Source organism: Littorina saxatilis, linkage group LG12 (assembly GCF_037325665.1).
Source record: "Littorina saxatilis isolate snail1 linkage group LG12, US_GU_Lsax_2.0, whole genome shotgun sequence".
NCBI lineage: Eukaryota > Metazoa > Mollusca > Gastropoda > Littorinimorpha > Littorinidae > Littorina > Littorina saxatilis.
The window spans coordinates 49297094-49315513 of NC_090256.1; the positions used below are offsets into that span (position 1 = coordinate 49297094).

General features: G+C 44.1%; 1 protein-coding gene and 1 long non-coding RNA gene across 2 annotated transcripts in view; one reads left to right on the forward strand and one right to left on the reverse strand.

The window, feature by feature from the left end:
* Positions 1-18420, reverse strand: part of LOC138982137 (uncharacterized) — a 129321-nt gene that overhangs the window by 90367 nt on the left and 20534 nt on the right. The gene's annotated exons all lie outside the window — the stretch shown is intronic.
* The window catches only part of LOC138982131 (shootin-1-like), a gene marked incomplete in the record, with an annotated part of 36090 nt that continues 36052 nt past the window's right edge, over positions 18383-18420 (forward strand). The window contains 1 exon segment of the mRNA XM_070355350.1: positions 18383-18420. This exon segment is cut by the window's right edge and continues 999 nt beyond it.

An 18420-nucleotide genomic window follows, 5' to 3' on the forward strand; every position in this document is an offset into this window, starting at 1 on the left:
AAAAATATTCCTGGGATATCATTCCCAGGAACTCTCATGTCACATTTCATAAAGATCGGTCCAGTAGTTTGGTCTGAATCGCTCTACACACACACACGCACAGACAGACACACACACACACATACACCACACCCTCGTCTCGATTCCCCCCTCTACGTTAAAACATTTAGTCAAAACTTGACTAAATGTAAAAAGGAAGAAAACTGGAAAATGAAAGCGAAACTAGGACTGACGTGTGATGGATACCGCTTTTTCCCCTTTCAGTCATTTTAATACTGTTTTAATTATTGAACTACGATCAAAATATTGCCGGACCGAAAAGACGTTTCTAACCTTTTTGGACGACAAGTATTCAGTGAGAAAAGGCATTAAAAAGGTGTACAACTGAACTATGATGAAAAGCTTATGATACTGTTATCAGCGCCTGACTTTATTTATCTTTTATTTCATTCTCACAAGGAGGCGAACAGCGGAGGGGGGGGGGGGGGGGGTTGTGGGAGGGGGGGGGGGGGGGTGTGATTGTGGTGGGCATTACTCTGGCAGATATGTTGATTGCCACAAAAATAACAGCTCAGCTCGGCGGCTGTGTCGGCGTGTTGTTGGTGGGACTTTCGGTTCAGCCGGAAGACAGTGAATCAACTGAGTCAACTGAGCTAGTTGCGTATACATAACTGATTTGCCTTGCGAGTAACCAAATACTGTCTAGCAGGTTTAAAAAAAAACACAGGAATCTGCATTTGTTTATTTTGCTATAAATACGTGTGATTGTAGAACAGAATACGCAATCGGTGCTTACAACTAAATATAAGCTCTATGGATTTCTTGTCAGTCAGTGTCCACTGATACAAACTGGCGCTAAATATAAAAACACAAACTCAAAATCTTTCAGTTTCGGGTCCTGGAGTTTTATTGTTCTGCAAACCATACAGTCTCAACAGTTGGTTGTCAGTTTTGGTTTGGTTGCCCAGATAATGCGCAAAAGATTTGCTGACAACCAAGTAGGTTAAAACTGTACATAATTATGTAGGTCACCTACATCGGCTAAGGTGCAACGTTTAGCAATCGCTCCCTTCTTTCCCTTAGTAAAGCCGCCGGTGTAACACGAGAAAATTACTCCCACGAGAATTTTACTCCGGAGTAAACATTTCGTACGAAAAAGTTACTCCCTTTACGAAAAAAGCACTCCCCCATTGCACGAGAAAATTACTCCCCAAGACAGGTGAGTTCCGAGTAAACATTTCGTTCAAAAATGTTACTCCCCTGACGAATAAATAACGAATAAATTACTTCACCCCAACACGAGCAATTTAACTTCCCATGCCAGGTGTACGACATTTTTACTCCCTTGTCCCCTGTTAGTCTTGGTGGTGGAAGGGGTGGAAGGAGGGTGGCGCGACATTCGTGCGCGAGATCACTTCTTGGCATTATCCCTTCGCCCGCATCCCATTTTTGCGTACGAGATTTTTACTGGAAGTAAAACAAATGGTGAGTAAAAATTTCGTGGAGGGAGTAATTTGTTCGTGCCTTGGGGAGTTTTTTTCTCGTACGAAAAGTGTACTCGGAATAAGAATTTCGTACGAAATATTTACTCCGGAGTAAATTTTTCGTGGAGTAAAAATTTCGTGTTACACCGGGACAGCCAGTCGCTCTGCGCTATATAAACAATACGGCTTGCAGCCATCGTTGCTCGTCACATTTGACAGGTTCCACAACAGACGAGGGAAAACTCTAGTGATACCTCTTTTTGCAGCAGAGCTTCGGGCGACAATGGCCACAAATCCACAAAAGTTGCTGACTTCATAAGTCATGAACTCAGTCACACTTCCTGCGAAGATCACAGAATTCACGTGAAACACGATTTTGTTTTGGTTCTTTGCGCTTTCCGCCGCGCAAAAGATTTCGACCAATCAATACCTTGTTTAGATCTGTGCTGCCCGGAACTGTGTTGGCCCGCTGTAAAGACTGACAGTTCAGTCAGAACTTGGAACAGACTGCTACGGCTTGGAAGACAAACAGTTTACTTTTGAGATTGCAAGAAAGATAGAAAGATGGAAAAGACAAGAGAGGCCGCTTTTGCATTGAAGAGCAACGAAACAGAGTCAAGAGATATGATGTATCGACTAGGGAAAATGGAATGTTTTTCTTATGCCATGCTTGCTGGCAACTCAATGTCGGACGCAAGCAACGACGGTTTTGGCGCCGGGTTCTCCGAAAGCTACAGTTGCAGTTCCAGCGACAGCAGTCGCAACGGAGACGTGGCCTTTCCGAGTGGAGACGTGGCCTTTCCAGGTCTCGGTCATCCCTTTTCCAATATCCCTGACCACGGCGTTGTGTACTCTGACCAGTCCAGCAATATCTCCTTCAGCGGTTCGGACAGCCAAGGCTCTGCGATCGACGACACATACCACTACCACCACCATCACCACCACCCGGTACCACGTGAAAAAAACACTACCACCAACAACCACAGCTACAACCGCACGAACAGGTACCGTGTTTTTGGTCTCGGCGGAAGCTCCAAACTTCGAAACGCGAGTGTCTCCTCCCCGTCCCCTCAGCAAGTGTCGTGGAAGCTCGCGCCTTTCGTCCACGTAGGACCGTCGTCGTGGCAATGGCAGTCAGCAGTGGCAGCCGACGCCGATCAAACCAGCAACACCAGCAGCCGGCGTGGAAGCCAGAGCAAGACATCATTCATAAACGACGCACCACCACCACTTACAACTCACGACCCTCGCTGTCCGGCAGCTCGACGTGGAGCCTTTGAACCTCACTGCGTTGTAGGGCCGCCCAGTGCAGCAGTAGGGCAGTCACGATACAACACCACTCGTGCCGACGGACCACTTTGTTCAATATCAGGGCAGTCACGATACAACCTCACTCGTGTTGAAGAACCGCCTTGTTCAGAATCAGGGCAGTCACGATACAACCCAACTCGTGTTGGAGGACCACCATTTGCAGTAGTAGGACAGTCACGATACAACACCACTCGTGCCGACGGACCACTTTGTTCAGTATCAGGGCAGTCACGATACAACCTCGCTCGTGTTGAAGAACCGCCTTGTTCAGAATCAGGGCAGTCACGATACAACCCCACTCGTGTTGAAGAACCGCCTTGTTCTGAATCAGGGCAGTCACGATACAACCCCACTCGTGTTGAAGAACCGCCTTGTTCAGTATCAGGGCAGTCACGATACAACCACACTCGTAATGAAGGACCACCACCATGTGCAGTAGTGGGTCAGTCACGATACAACCCAACGCGCACCACTAGGCCCAGGCAACGGCTTTCCACCTGCGATGACCCTCACAGCGACCTGCTGCGTAACGGCCGCGACGTGGACATGGACGCCCTAGACGTGATGCAGGTCAGAATGAGAGAGAGCGAACGTCAGGGGAACAGCAGCCTGGGATCGGCAGAGGTGATCGGCAGCGGACAACCACGTCATGCCACTCGGCCGGGGGGTGGTGGTGGTGCTCCGGTGGTGGTGGTGACTAGAGAGCCGTTGAAGCGCCGCCTTGCAAACGTGAGTGGGATAACTTTGTTTTACTGTTGAGGATTATCGTTTCGTTGAACATCCCCGGAATTGGCTCTCTCTCTCTCTCTCTCTCTCTCTCTCTCTCTCTCTCTCTCTCTCTCTCTCTCTCTCTCTCTCTCTCTCTCTCTCTCTCTCTGTGCTTATGATTATATTTTATCTACTGTAATTGTTTCATACCTTTAATGACTGCTTGTGTTCATTTGCATACATTTGCATGTGTGTGTGCGCCTGCGCACACGGCGTGTGTCTTTCTGTGTCTGTCTGTACGTGTGTGTGTGTCTTCGTTTTGGTGTCGTTTGACAATGTTTGCGTATGTTATACTTATTATCTTTCCAAGCTATGTTTTCATGTAAAGGCCAACAAACAAAAAGTGTGGTTAAAGGTGGTCGTCTACATTTTTGCTTTTTTTCAATAATCTTATGGTTAGATTTCGCTGAAAAGTTATGTCAGATGATGAATGAACCATGGGGAGAAAAGTTATAGAGAAAAAAAATAATGTAAAAAAAGATTTTAGTTTTGGGTAGCGTGACTCACGCTTCCAATATTTTGTTTTCTGTTTGCTGAGAACATGTGATTTGCCCAAAAATACTGACCAATCAAATTCATGTCACTATGCTTATAGCCACGCCCAAACAAGTGCAGCAACAGTTTGACACTGGAGCGCTGTCCACGCTTTTTTTTAAACGCACGAAATGCACGGGATTTGAGAGGAGTTTTGCGCTTGGCTTTTTCCAAATAAGGATATCCTACTATGAGTACTACGCTGGAATACTAACAATGAATTTTCAAACGGCTACACTGGCTTCGTCTTTCCTGATCGAAAGGGGGTGTATTGTTGATAATTGTAGATAATAGACTCTGCATTTTAATGGTCAAATGGCGATTTCAGCATAAAAATGTAGACAAGGACCTTTAAGGTAACATAGCAAAAAAAAAATAGGGTAGGAAGCTAGGCAATCACTTTTTTTTAAAACTTTTTTTTCTAATGTGTACAAATTAAACCTACTTGACAGGGAAATAAGTGTGCGAGTCTGCGACTCGAGCGCTTTCGCTTTCATTGCGTTTTCTGCACTCGTTTTTTTTTTTAAATTTGTTTAATTTTTTTTTATTACAAATGTAATACAAAAGTTATAGGGTCGGCCCCTAAAAATAGGGTAGGTCGGGTTACCGTAACCACACCTATACTGTTCAAAAAAAGAAACGCATAGCTTGTAATATTTGGTTAATTTAGTTATATGGCTACAAGGATATCCACCAAACTGCAGAAAATGTTTATCTGGTCGTCGACCTTTCGTCCATTGCCACAAGTGAGCTCTGCACGTGACGCATGCGTTATCAGTGGCTACAATGTCAAAATTGCTCATTTGGCATGACCACTCGTCATGCTTCAGTGTAATCTCGTGAAACTCGGGGAATATTGAGCTCTTACCATGTCTTCCAAAACCCATAAAAGCGGATTGTTCGCCACAAAGAAATCAGACGACAATTCAGCGACGAAAGATGGCCCGATTGAGCAGAGAAGACCGCCAAATTGCATTGGGTCGTTTACAAGCAGGCCAAAGTCAAAGTGCAATCGCCAGGCACTTCCACGTGTCCCGGAGCACCATCAGTAGACTGTGGGTCAGGTTTCAAGCCACTGGCTCCGTTGCTGACTTGCCACGAGCGGGAAGACCAAGGGCGACAACTGCTGCTCACGACCGCTTCATACGGCTCCGCCACCTCCGGAATCGTTTCCTGTCGGCCTCATCTTCTGTCCAGGCTCTCCCCGGGCCACACCGATTATCGGACCAGACCGTGCGGAACCGCCTGCATGAAGCTGGTTTGAGAGCTCGCAGACCTCACAGAGGAGCTGTCCTCACCCGCCGCCATCGCCAGAACCGAGTGCAGTGGGGCAACCAGCACCTTCGCTGGACCGTCCGGAATCACTGGAGACACGTGTGGTTCAGCGACGAGTCCTACTTCCTGCTCCAGCGACATGATGGTCGGAGGAGGGTCTACCGGAGAGTAAACGAACGTTACGCGCCCAACTGTGTGGATGAGGCACCCGCTCATGGTGGTGGAGGCGTCATGGTGTGGGGGGCGATCAATACCGCTGGAAGGAGCACCCTGGTGCACGTCCAAGGGCGCATAACTGCCCAGCGATACGTGGAGGAAATTCTGCGCCCACACGCCCTTCCTCTTCTGGCTGACCAGGATGCCATATTCCAGCAGGACAACGCTCGCCCGCACACAGCACGACTCACCACCCAGTTCCTCACCGACCACCATGTCCAGGTGCTTCCCTGGCCATCCATGTCGCCAGACATGAACCCGATAGAACACCTCTGGGATGAATTGGACAGACGTGTGCGCAGGCGAGAAGAAGCGCCGGCAAATCGCCGCGATCTATTGCAGGCACTTCAGGAGGAGTGGGACACCATCCCACAGCAAGATATCCGGCATCTGATCCAGTCCATGCCCAGAAGGTGCCGGGCAGTTGTTGCTGCTCAAGGCAGTCACACCCCCTACTGACTTGACAGCATCGGCACCCAATCGTATTGATTGACTGATTGATTTGAAGATGCAAATGAACTGTGTGTGCATTCAACTGTGTCCCTACCAAATTTCAAACAAATAATCTAAATATTGGATTTTCTGTTAATTTTTTCGAAAAATAAAACAAATTTGGCAAGTAGCAACTATGCGTTTCTTTTTTTGAACAGTATATATATATTTTTTTTTTAGGCCTAATGTCTCAACATTTGGCGGTCTCTTTCTTTATTTTGCCTCATTTTTTTTGCATTTGTATTTAATACCCTATTTATCACATCCTTATTTATTTCGTTTTTATGCACCATATTCATTTGTCTGAAAATTGTCAATCAGCTTAGTACAATAAAACATCCATCCATCAATCTCTTTCTCTGTAACTCGATGTTAAAAGCCTTGTCAGCTTCGGTGATGGACCCCCTCCCAATGTACTTAACTATGCTTAAAGGTACTGAACTTGTCAAATCGAGGTGCACGGAGCCCCTGGGGCTTTTAGTCATACCTCAGGCAGCTATCCGTTAAAAGAACTACCAAGTTTCATTGACTTGCACCTAAAGTCAAGAACTGCGATTTTTTTACGAATTAATTTCATACTCGGACCCGGCTGGTCTTGACCTATTTTTGGATCTAAATTTAGAACAGGTAGATCACCACATCATGCACAAAAAGACACGTCACTAGCAAACTATGTCAGACGTCATCATGAGTTTGTGTAAAACAAAATCGAGGCCGGAATCACTCGGTTGAATCGAGAATCGAACTCCGACCAAACACTACGTAATACCTAGGTTAATTTATGCACTCGCGTGAACAAGAAACTGTCAAGCTTCACAGATGTCGTCGTTGGGTCGTTTTGGGTTTGTTTTACTACCATAGGAGGATTTTTGAACTGTAAATGCACTCAGCTGCAACAAAAACGCAAAACGAAGGCTGTGAGCTGCACTGTGCCTTTAAAGTGAGGTTATGCCCAATTTCGTCGTTGGAACGTATGTCAAAATATTGAAAAATAACTTTGTATTGAAATCACGTTTTCTTTAATTTTTAAACTTCAACATTCCTGATACAGAAAACTACCAGCTGGTTTAGCTTGTGTTAAAAGAATAACACGATCGTATTGAATGTATTGTAGAATGACACTCTTTGTTGGGGAGGGAGAAAGGGGTCGAGGGCGGCGTGCAAGGGACCCTCATATTTTTCTCGTAGTTTAAAGCCATATGTACTCGATGACTATACACGCTAATTGCTTTACCAACAGCTGGAGACAGACTAAATTAAGTTCCCTGCAAAATATTGTGGTCTAGGACCCCTTAAATGTTGAGATATTTGAATTTTCATTTTGATCTGGATCGTCCTATTTATAGATTTGGCAACACATGTAACGTTGATGCAAGGGAGAGAACACCGCGGCTTTGTTGACATCCTCACTTTTTCAGAGGCTAGAACAAGCTGTAATGCATGTATTATGGTCCGCGCATGGTGGCGTATCGTCATTATATGGTCTTATGGTGCGTTTGACATCGATTGTGGGTTCCCGCAGTGGGGCACTGCGGTTATGAAATTAAAGGCCCCTCCTGTTTTTGGAACCGCAGGAGCTTTCTAGTTTGCTGTTAGGTAGATTTTTGGTTCCTCTTTCCTGTCATGCTCTCTTTTTCTTCATGAATTCTTTTCTTTTTTCTGCCTTCTTGCTCATTCACCTGTATTTTTTCCAAAAATCTCTTCTCTTGCCGCTTGTCTCGCGATTCATGTATAGTTTAATCTGTTAGTGTTCTGATGTAAGTCCAGCAGTAGATAGGTTAAGCCTATTTTAACATACTGGAAACTGGTAATCTTCCAGTAGGTATTAATTTAGTTTTACTAAAGCCTGCTGGGACACAAGTAATGGGTTAGTGCATTTGTAAACAGGAATCGCTTGACAAGTGGCCCCCTTCATCCCCCCCTTCCTCGTCCTGATATGGCTCTGCGTAGTCGGCTGGACGTTAAGCAACAAATAAACAAACAAACAAACAAACATCGATTGTGGGCAAACTACACTTTGTAAACACGGGAGTGCGTTACTAAGTATGCCTTTAAGAAAGAAAAGAATGTGAGAAAGGAACAAGTTTTTATTGTGAAAGTACCTCCCTGCATCCTTTAGTTAAACGATCTCAGGTCCAAAATGAATTTCTTTATTCATCACAGATACGATCGCTGATTCGCGAAGAGCTGGCCGAGCAGGCAGCGCTCGAGGATTCGCGAGGGTTGTACGGACCCAGGAGGAAGGACCGCGGCGGCAAGAACTCTAGAAAGTGCAAGTTCTGCCTCAGCAAGAAGGAAGATCCGGAGGTCGTCGCCCACCACAACCTCTTCGACGCTAAGGGGCTGGTGAACTGTCCCATCCTGCAGCAGTACGAGTGCGAGCTGTGTCACGCAACGGGCCGGTACGCTCACACCCTCAAGTACTGCCCAGAGAACAACCCCGACACCCCTCATGACGTCATCCTGCAGGCGCGCCTCAAGGTCATGCTCAGGAACAGGCGCGGACAGTGAGTGTACGTGTGGTTTTGTAGCAAATGATTGATTTTTTTTACGACGGATCGTTGCATTTCAAGACGTCACCCGGCGCCTCGGGAACAGGCAGTGTGGTTGGTCGTAGTGAGTGATTGGTCTTTTATGACGTCATCTTGCAGGCATACATTAAGGTCACTCGGGATCAGGCGCGGGAAGTGAGTGGGTCGTTGTACTTGTAAGTGAGTGATGGATTTTAATGACGGGACGTTACATTTCCATGACGTCATCCTGCATGCTTGCTTCAAGGTCATCCCAGCTAGATTGTGAATGCGTGGCAAGAAATGATTATGGTGTACAGTACTGGTCCTGCTCAAGGTTATGTAAGGAGTGGGCGTGTGTATAAATGCGGGGCATTGGTGATATGGTTGACGTTATCGTGAGAACGCGACAGTCTGAGTATAGATATATGGATGACGTCCCCTTGCAAGGCTGATTTGTGCCGGAGAAATAACATGAACACGCGTGATTGTAGACTTGGTGACAGTACAATGACCAAGGAGGAGAACATAATATGGGATTGGTGATTTCATGATGAAGGTTCGACGCAGTGCTGAGAAACAGACATGAATAATAAGATAGCTGGGGTGATGTGTATAAGAAGGTTCAAAACTGGGTGGGAACCAAGCGCTGGTTCGGATTGGTTGAAATACAATGACGAATGTACTGCCATTTGTTTGAGATCTTATACAATCCGAGGTGTCCTGATTTGGCCTATTATGGTCCGCTGGACCCGAAAAGCAACAGCAAATAAATAAATTATACAATCCGAACCGGTGCTTGGGTCCAAGTCAGTTACTGAGGGACTCAGTTTTTGTGCACACCACCTCTGGAGTGTTTGGTGCTGGTTATATAATCCTTGCTATGCCGTTTGCGCTTCAACCCTGTGTAGAAATTCTTTTCGGTTGGGAAGATTAACGTCCATAAAATAATGGAAGGGGTAAGACTGTAAGGAGCTCATGCGCGACATAGACTGTGAAGCACGGTCTCGGAAAGTTGTAAAGAGTTCTTGGGGAAAAGGCTATCGCCAGCTTCGATATTATGCGCACATTGACGTAGATGGCACGGCGTTAAGTGGACATGTATGTCAAACGGCTGCATTCAACAATTGACAAACATTTTGATTTTGTTGAAGGTGGAGGTTAAATCAAGTAATACGTACGGTTCGAAAGTCAGTTTTTAATTGCTTCGTGCGACTTTGTTCCTTGGCCAATTCTCTTGATTTTGGTACTGCTGTACACCTTGATAGTGTTCCTAAGACTGCACTTTCTTTTGATATCAGGCTCATTATGTATAACAAATCAAATACGTGATAGTCGCTAATGAATGATGTAATTAGTTTTTTTTCTGATTGAGGTACATGCTGTGACTAATTGGAACCTGGCAATGAGGGTATCACCGCAGCAGTCTACATCCTTATGTACCCGTGTTCGCATGTTTCGTTTTGATTATCTGCTATAGAAAGTAGATATTTTGGAAAATAGGAAATGCAAATGGCGGCCATAATAAATATTTTGCTGATATTTACTTTCTCTAGCAGATAATCAAAACCGAACATGCGAACACGGGTACATAAGGAAGCAGAACTGTTGCGGTGATACCCTCCTCACTCACTGCCAGGTTCCAATGAGTCGCAGTATGTGCCTAAATCGGAAAAAAACCGTATTACTTCCTTCATTAGTAACTATTACATATATATATATGTTTTATCCAGTTATTCACAGTGAGCTTCATAAAGTTATATCAAAGGAAACTGCAGTCTTAGGAACACAACGGTACCGAAATTATGAGTACTGGTCAAGAAACAAAGACGCACGATGCAATTGAAAACTGACTTTCGTACGTATTATTGACTTAACCTCCATTTTAATGTAACAAAACAAAAACGTAGACCACATGATTATTTTTGAGAAGTGGTACAATTTGTAAATCTGTGCTGTGTGTATGTATGCGCACTTTTAATTTATTTATTTATTAAAAGAATCTTATTTGTGTTAAAAATTTGTAGCCTAAATGTGTTACTAGGACTGATTTATCTGTGCTCGGTGAGCCGGATGCTCCTTTTGTTTTGTAGTTGATGATGGCTTTGTTTGGTGAGGCTTATTATACACTGTTACACGTTTTATACCTTGTGCATAGAATCCCGTTTTACCCAAGTTGACGTTTTACCTGGAAATAGGTTCAGTACTCAGTTGTTTGTAATTATGTGATTGATGACGCAGCATAACCATTAACTGGTGTGAAGATGATTTAATATTGAATAACTCGTTGATAACAGCCGAAGCTGAATGCTTACACAATGATCGTTTATTATATTTGAAATATGACTTCAATTTTAAATTACATGTGTACGTCTGCTGAAGTTTCAATGGACTGTTGTCATATAATATATATATTTAAAACTGGACAAAGGTAGATACCCCCCGCGGGTTAGGGGGAAGAATTTACCCGATGCTCCCCAGCATGTCGTAAGAGGCGACTAACGGATTCTGTTTCTCCTTTTACCCTTAAGTGTTTCTTGTATAGAATATAGTCAATTTTTGTAAAGATTTTAGTCAAGCAGTATGTAAGAAATGTTAAGTCCTTTGTACTGGAAACTTGCATTCTCCCAGTAAGGTATTATATTGTACTACGTTGCAAGCCCCTGGAGCAAATTTTTGATAAGTGCTTTTGTGAACAAGAAACAATTGACAAGTGGCTCTATCCCATCTCCCCCCTTTCCCCGTCGCGATATAACCTTGAATGGTTGAAAACGACGTTAAACACCAAATAAAAAAGAACAAAGGTAGATTATTCTACAACTTTTCGTTGATGTACTGTTTTGCCCAATTTGGTTTAGCTTGATTGCATCTTAGTATGAAAGTGAAAACCAGATTGTATTCCAAAGTTGACGGAAATCTAAGATGTTCACACAATTTTACTTTGAAATCTTTTTAACTTTTGTAAATTGACTACCAATTTATAACCATTACCCGTTGTAAAGAGATGGTTTACATGATTAACATTTTCACTTTGGGGATCGTCATAATTGGACGAATTTGATTATATCATAATTATCATTGAGATCAGACGATTGGCTGTCATGGTCAAGTGGCTTTCTTTGAAAGCAGTGATTTTAAACACTTAAAATTTCATTTTACACTGGAGGATGGCTGGAAATCGGATCTTTCCTCCTGTTTACTTAAGAAAAATTGATTCCAAATTGATTTGAATGCTCGATTCCCAAATGATTTGAATACTTAATATACGGTGTGCAGACTCACTCCTTGATTAAACTGTTGCACCGTTCTCTGTCCTGTTGTGGATTTGTGTGTGAAACGTGCGTTACGAATTTTAAGAGACTGGGAGAGAATGTGTGTGTTGCGCGCAGGGTACAAGAAGACGTATCCGCGTGAGTTGGAGTTTTGTAACAAGCGGCCACAAAATAACTTGAGAAAATTATGAAATTATAAAGAAACTAGTGGCCTTGCCAAAGGGACAGTACTTTGACTATCCATGATCTGGACAGTTGTGAATTTTATAGAGGGTTACTTCCCATGTTTCCCGTAGAGTGACCTGACACTTGCGCGGACTAGATCACGAATACTGATCGTTAGTATTTGCGGAGCAAACATGCACGCTAACACACACAGTAACACGAACTGACTGACACAAACAGGCTAACGAAAACGAGCCCATCAACCTATGCAACCACCAGTTACAACCAAACACATTCAACACGGTCAGTAAGGGGCCGGTCACACAGCGCTGCGTCCTTACCACGACCATGCCGATCACGCCGATCTGAAAAAGTTATCAGTCAAATCGGGGCATATCGCCGTCAAAATCCAGCACATGGCACTAATACCCTAGTCACATATTATAGACGCCGCTTCTGCTACGACGGAAAAGCAGGGCCGGACTACCGGGGGGGTTATGGGGGTTGCGCAACCCCCCCCCCCCCTAGCCTGAACATGTACCTTACTTATTTAAAACATTTTTTATTATTGCTTATTTTATGCCGTTTCATGCAAGGAGCGACCATTTTCTTATCTCAGACTATGACCTACCCATCAGCTTCAGGGGGCTTCGCCCCCTGACCCCCACAAGGAGCTCTGCCCCGTGACCCCGCCGAGGGGGGGGGGGGGGGGTTCTAGGGTTTCCGGACCCACCTTATAAATATAAAAATATTGAATGAGGTATGCATTTCTTTATTTTACATTGAGTTTCAATTTTGGGGGTTATAATCAGTGACAAAATCTGCCTGAAACTGGTAATGATCATCCTCAGAATGCACCAGATTGCACCATTTTGCATCCTTTTTTTCAAAATTTTCCGGGGGGGCATGCCCCCGGACCCCCCTAGCAAGCTAGGCGCTTCGCGCCTTCACACCCATATCTTCACAATATACTTTTGAAACCCCCAAAATAAACTGATCCACCCCTGCCGCCAGGGGGGATATCCCCCTGGACCACCTCTAGCAACCCCCCCTCCTCTTAGCCTAGTCCGGCCCTGAAACTGAAGTGTCCGAGAGCGTGGCCAAACGTGGCAGGAACTCGATGAGTGTGGTTTGGTCGGGGTGGGATCTGCTAGGTCGGGAAGCTTGCACGCTCTCCCCACGCTTATGTTGAACTGCACAAAACAAGCGTAGCCTTGTACAGTCGTGACTGATATAGATATTTTTTTATTCGCCATGTGCTGGATTTTCACAGCGAGATCGGAGTGATCGGCATGGTCGTCGTAAAAACGTAGAGATGTGTGACGGGGGCCATAAAAAAAATATATCACGACTGGACTGCGCCCAGACCCGGCTACGGTTGTTTTGTGCAGTTCAAAATAAGCGTAGGGAGAGCATGCAGCTTCGCGATCTAGCAGATCCCGACCAAACCACGCTCATGAAGGTCCTCCACGTCAGTTTGGCCCACCGCGATTGGCCACGCTCTCCGACAAGTTTACAACGGAGTAGAAGCGGCGTCTCTGTGACTGGGGTATATAACATGTAGTCGCATGCATGTTAAGCGGTAGACTCTGTGGACGGTCTGTAATTTCCTGGTGAAAATTTCTCATTAAAACGGCTTATGAGTATCCCACACGGTATTTAGCACTCAAGTGAAACTGAAAAAACATCCAAACACTGAACAACAGCAATGTGTAACAGGAAGAACAAACTTTGTGCTTCAGCCAAACTGACTCTAAAATAGGGAAGACATTTGATATGATTCATTACGTGTACCATGCACTGAGGTGAAAATAATCTTGACTGAAATCAGAGAAAGAGAAATAGACACACAAACACACACACAAATACACACACACACACATACACACACACACACACACACACACACACACACACACACACACACACACACACACACACACAGACAAACAGACAAACAGACCGACTCGGCCGAGAGAGATCTATATTGCATTGTTGTTTACTTGCATGCATACATGCATGAATGAGTGACTCACACACTGCAATTACAAGCAAGGCATAAGTCAGTTTTAACTTACATTATACATAGTATACACAACACTATTAAGACGACCAATGAGGCCATAGCCTTAAAGGTACAGTCCTTCCCGTGAAAACGATTCGGCTCACTATCTCAGCTCTGGACAAGCTTAAAGCCATATGTACTCGATGACTATACACGCTAATTGCTTTACCAACAGCTGGAGACAGACTAAATTAAGTTCCCTGCAAAATATTGTGGTCTAGGACCCCTTCAATGTTGAGATATGTTCATTTTCATTTTGATCTGGATCGTCCTATTTATAGATTTGGCAACACATGTAACGTTGATGCAAGGGAGAGAACACCGCGGCTTTGTTGACATCCTCACTTTTTCAGAGGCTAGAACAAGCTGTAATGCATGTGAGTGCGTTAGTATGCCTTTAAGTTGACATGGGGTTAGACCTTCCCTTCCCTCACTTGGACAAATACCAAAAACCAACAGCCCGCGTGTTTTGGGGACAGAATCATGGGATTCCCACAATGCACAGAAGCAATCCGCATTTTGATTTTGAGTATGTTTCTAAGTAATAGGGTGGTCTTATTCCACGTAGGCCTAAAATCATGGTCACATCTGAGATAGTGAGCCGAATTGTAACAAACAAGAAATTCCTCCGATAGGAACTACACCCCCGTCAAAGAGAAATAACCTTCTCAGTTGGTGGCAGTGAGAATGGTTATTTCCCTTTGACCAACGGGGGTGTCCGTCTATACCAGGCCTTGTATAATTTTAATCCACCAATAACTCCCTTACCGTGTGTTCGACTGGTCCCAATTTTTGTAAGGACCGTCTCAGGAATGTATAGAACCTGTTCACCAAGTTTGGTGACGATCGGTCCGTTCATTCTTGAGATCTACTTGCGAACACAAACACATCGAGTGAAACCTATACACAACCCTATACCGGGGGTGTAAAAAATAAAAGGATTGGGGGGGCTTAACGTCCTCACAGGGAATTTCCTATCAGGGACATGTATGTGGTGATACGCTGAATTGTTCACACGGGAAGGACTGCCTTTAACAAACCGCGATTTCTGAGCTATAGGTGTTTTGTGAAACGGTATTAACCAAAAGGCAATAGAAATACACCAAGCTTCTTGTTTTTGGTGTTCGACAATCGAAAACCCAAACAAAAACCGGTCACTTTGCCGTCACGTCAACCGGTCAAACTAAATTGTAATGACAAAGGAGCAGCTCCATTTCAAGTTATTAGTAAGACATGTCAAACGCAATCAAAAACCTGACGAATGACCATTTGGCTGATTTACTTTTGGGTGTTACAGATCATCAGTGCATGATAGGAAAACATTACACTTTCAGTGACGCATATCTTTGAAATAAGACACGATTTAGAGGAGATCATTTTAAAAAAATCGTCTTTCTAGTGTTTTACACTGGTGCAATTCTGTAACACCTGTTACATAGCCACTGGTGAATTAACAGAGGGAAAAATAACAAAAAACGGTCATATAGGTTTTTGCATCCATGGGAGGTAATCGGAACCGACCAAACAGACTGAGCCAGTAGCGCGACATATGTCGTGACAACCAGGTGACAGTATACGTAAAGTAGCGCGACATATGTCGCGACAACCAGCCTAAGGGTTAAGTTCTGTGTTGTGTTGTTAATGTTGTGTTCTGAGAGAGCTAGCCCAGTATGCCCTGTGGCCTATTCAGATCTGCCATGCATATCATCACGCCATAGCTCAGTGCTCCACAAAACGTATATAGACACCAAAGAGAGAAACAAACGAAAAGGGGATGTGGTTTACGACATAAAAGAGAACACTTTTTTGTCTGTGTGCTTACGAATCTGAAATGTTATTTGACACGATTAAGTAAACAATACCTCGTTTTAATCTTAGAATCAATTCACATTGTGTCACACAGCCGAGCGTATATCTCTTGTTGGAAGAGAATGCTGTCATTACAGTTTAACTCAGTTGGAGAGCGGCACTTTACGAATTTTTAGAAAGCGTTTACTTTTTCAGACTGTACAACAACAACAAATTAATAAGATATCTTTATTTCATTTGTTTTTTGGTTTTCTTTTGGTTTTTTTTTGGGGGGGTGGGGGGGTGGGAGGGTGTTGTTGTGCTTTGTTTTATTGGTTTTGTTCTAGCAGAGAGAATATGGTGAGATAGACTGTTCAAAAGGATGAAAGAAAACAAAGAAAAACAAGAGGCGAAGCCTTCAAGGCTCACGTAAGAAATCGACAAACAGTAACACAAACTCAATCACTCCGTCACACATACACACACACACACACACACACACACACACACACACACACACACACACACACACACACACACACACACACACACACACACACACACACACACACACACACACACACACACAGTAAGCATAGGTGAAACTATGCAAGAAAGCGAGACCCTGGATCTGCCAAGAAGTCTCGGCCCGCTCACAATAACAATGACCGAGACTTTCAGTAATTTCTTTGCGTGACGTCTAACCCTCTTACGTCATAATGTGACGTCTTCAAATAGTTTCTATCACACACGTCGAACACTTTTGACCGAGACTGACGTAATCCATAGACTCGGAAATGTTAAAGTTTCTACCACAGACATACACACATACATACATGTATACATACGCACGCACAGACAGACAAAGTTTATCATCGCATAGGCTACACTTACGTGAGCCAAAAAAACCACAGCACTGATGTGCCTGACAACATCGTGGGGAGCTTCTGGTGTTAGCCGAGTTAACCTGGCAGTCGTGTTAACCAAGTTAAACGCGACTAACTAACTTACCAACAAACTAAGTGTTTAGTTAGACTCGGGAGTGCCTTGGAGAACTTGAAGAACATAATCATAAGCTCGCGGCGATTATTCTTTTTATTTCAGGTTGAACTGAAGTCACTTTGTTTCTTAGATCAACTAACTAACTAACTATCTAACTAACGAACGGACGAACGAACGAACGAACAAACGAACTAACTAACCAACTAACTAACTGAGTGGTAGACTGACTGACTGACTGACTCTTAACTGACCCACTGCATGGTTGATAGTCAGTTTTGAATATGAAGCCGCTCCCCCGAAATCGGCGTATGCTGCCTGAATGGCGGGGTAAAAACGGTCATACACGTACAAACCCACTCATGCAAAAACATGAGTGAATGTGTGAGTTTCAGCCCGTGAACGAAAAAGAACAAGAAGAAGAAGAAGAAGAAAGAATACCAAGCCGCAACTCATAATATACTACGAATACGAGACACATGATACCCAGTTACGTTACCCGTTTTACACCCTCCGGGCCAGTCTCTCATTGATAGATTCTTGAGATTAACTCATAAAAACGAGTGGATGAACCACAACTCAATCAAAACTTAACCCTTTCGCTGCCAATCAAAACTTCCTGACTGCCAGGGAATATTGGAGTTTGGGGTGTAATAATTCACAAAAAATTCTAGCTCCAAACTGGCAGTAGGTAGGAAAGTAAAACCTATGTTATTTTTAAAGGAAATTGAACCAAGAATCTGTTTTTAGTATCTAATCATGGAAATAATGCACCAGTGCATGACGGGTATACCCGTCCTAAGGCAGTGAAGGGGTTGTGTGACGGACTTGATAACTTTTTGACCCACATATAATCCTGCAGTAATCAGTGAACGTAAATCGTTGGGGTTATTTAGTGTATAGTAACTGATTTCAATCAAAGTTCAAATATAAACAAACACGGTCGCCAAAGAGAGTAACTTTAGTGCGTATGTATTTTGATGTTATGTTGTACCTGGGAGTCAGTCAGCCGGTTAGGCCAGCCAGCCAGCCAGTTAGTCAGTCATAAAGTCAGTTAGTGAATGAGTGTGTGTGTGTGAGAGAGAGAGAGAGAGAGTGTGTGTGTGTGTGTGTGTGAGAGAGATGGAGGGAGAGAGAGAGAGATGAGAGAGACACCCATGGTTTGGTAGCGGTCACATCAGCTAACTACAGGCGCATTTATTCATGAGACACCCGCAAATACTGTTTACAGCAAGTGTACTAAACCTGGAACCCATAAAAAGTCTTCCTCCACAGGCACCCGAAATGCATCGACGTCAATGACACCGCCCCACCCGTCCACACACAAACACACTTATGTCTGCACTATCACTGTTGTCATTGATTAACCAGAAACCCACAACTTTAGTGTCCTTGTATACCTCCACACCTGCGGTGCAAAAGAAAAGAGAGGCATTGTCGGGGTATTTTATATCCAGGCATATCCTGCTCCTTATTACTTATGTCGTGAATCAACTTCCGCGTCGAAGCAAAGGCCAATGGAATGGGTTTTTAAGCGTGTG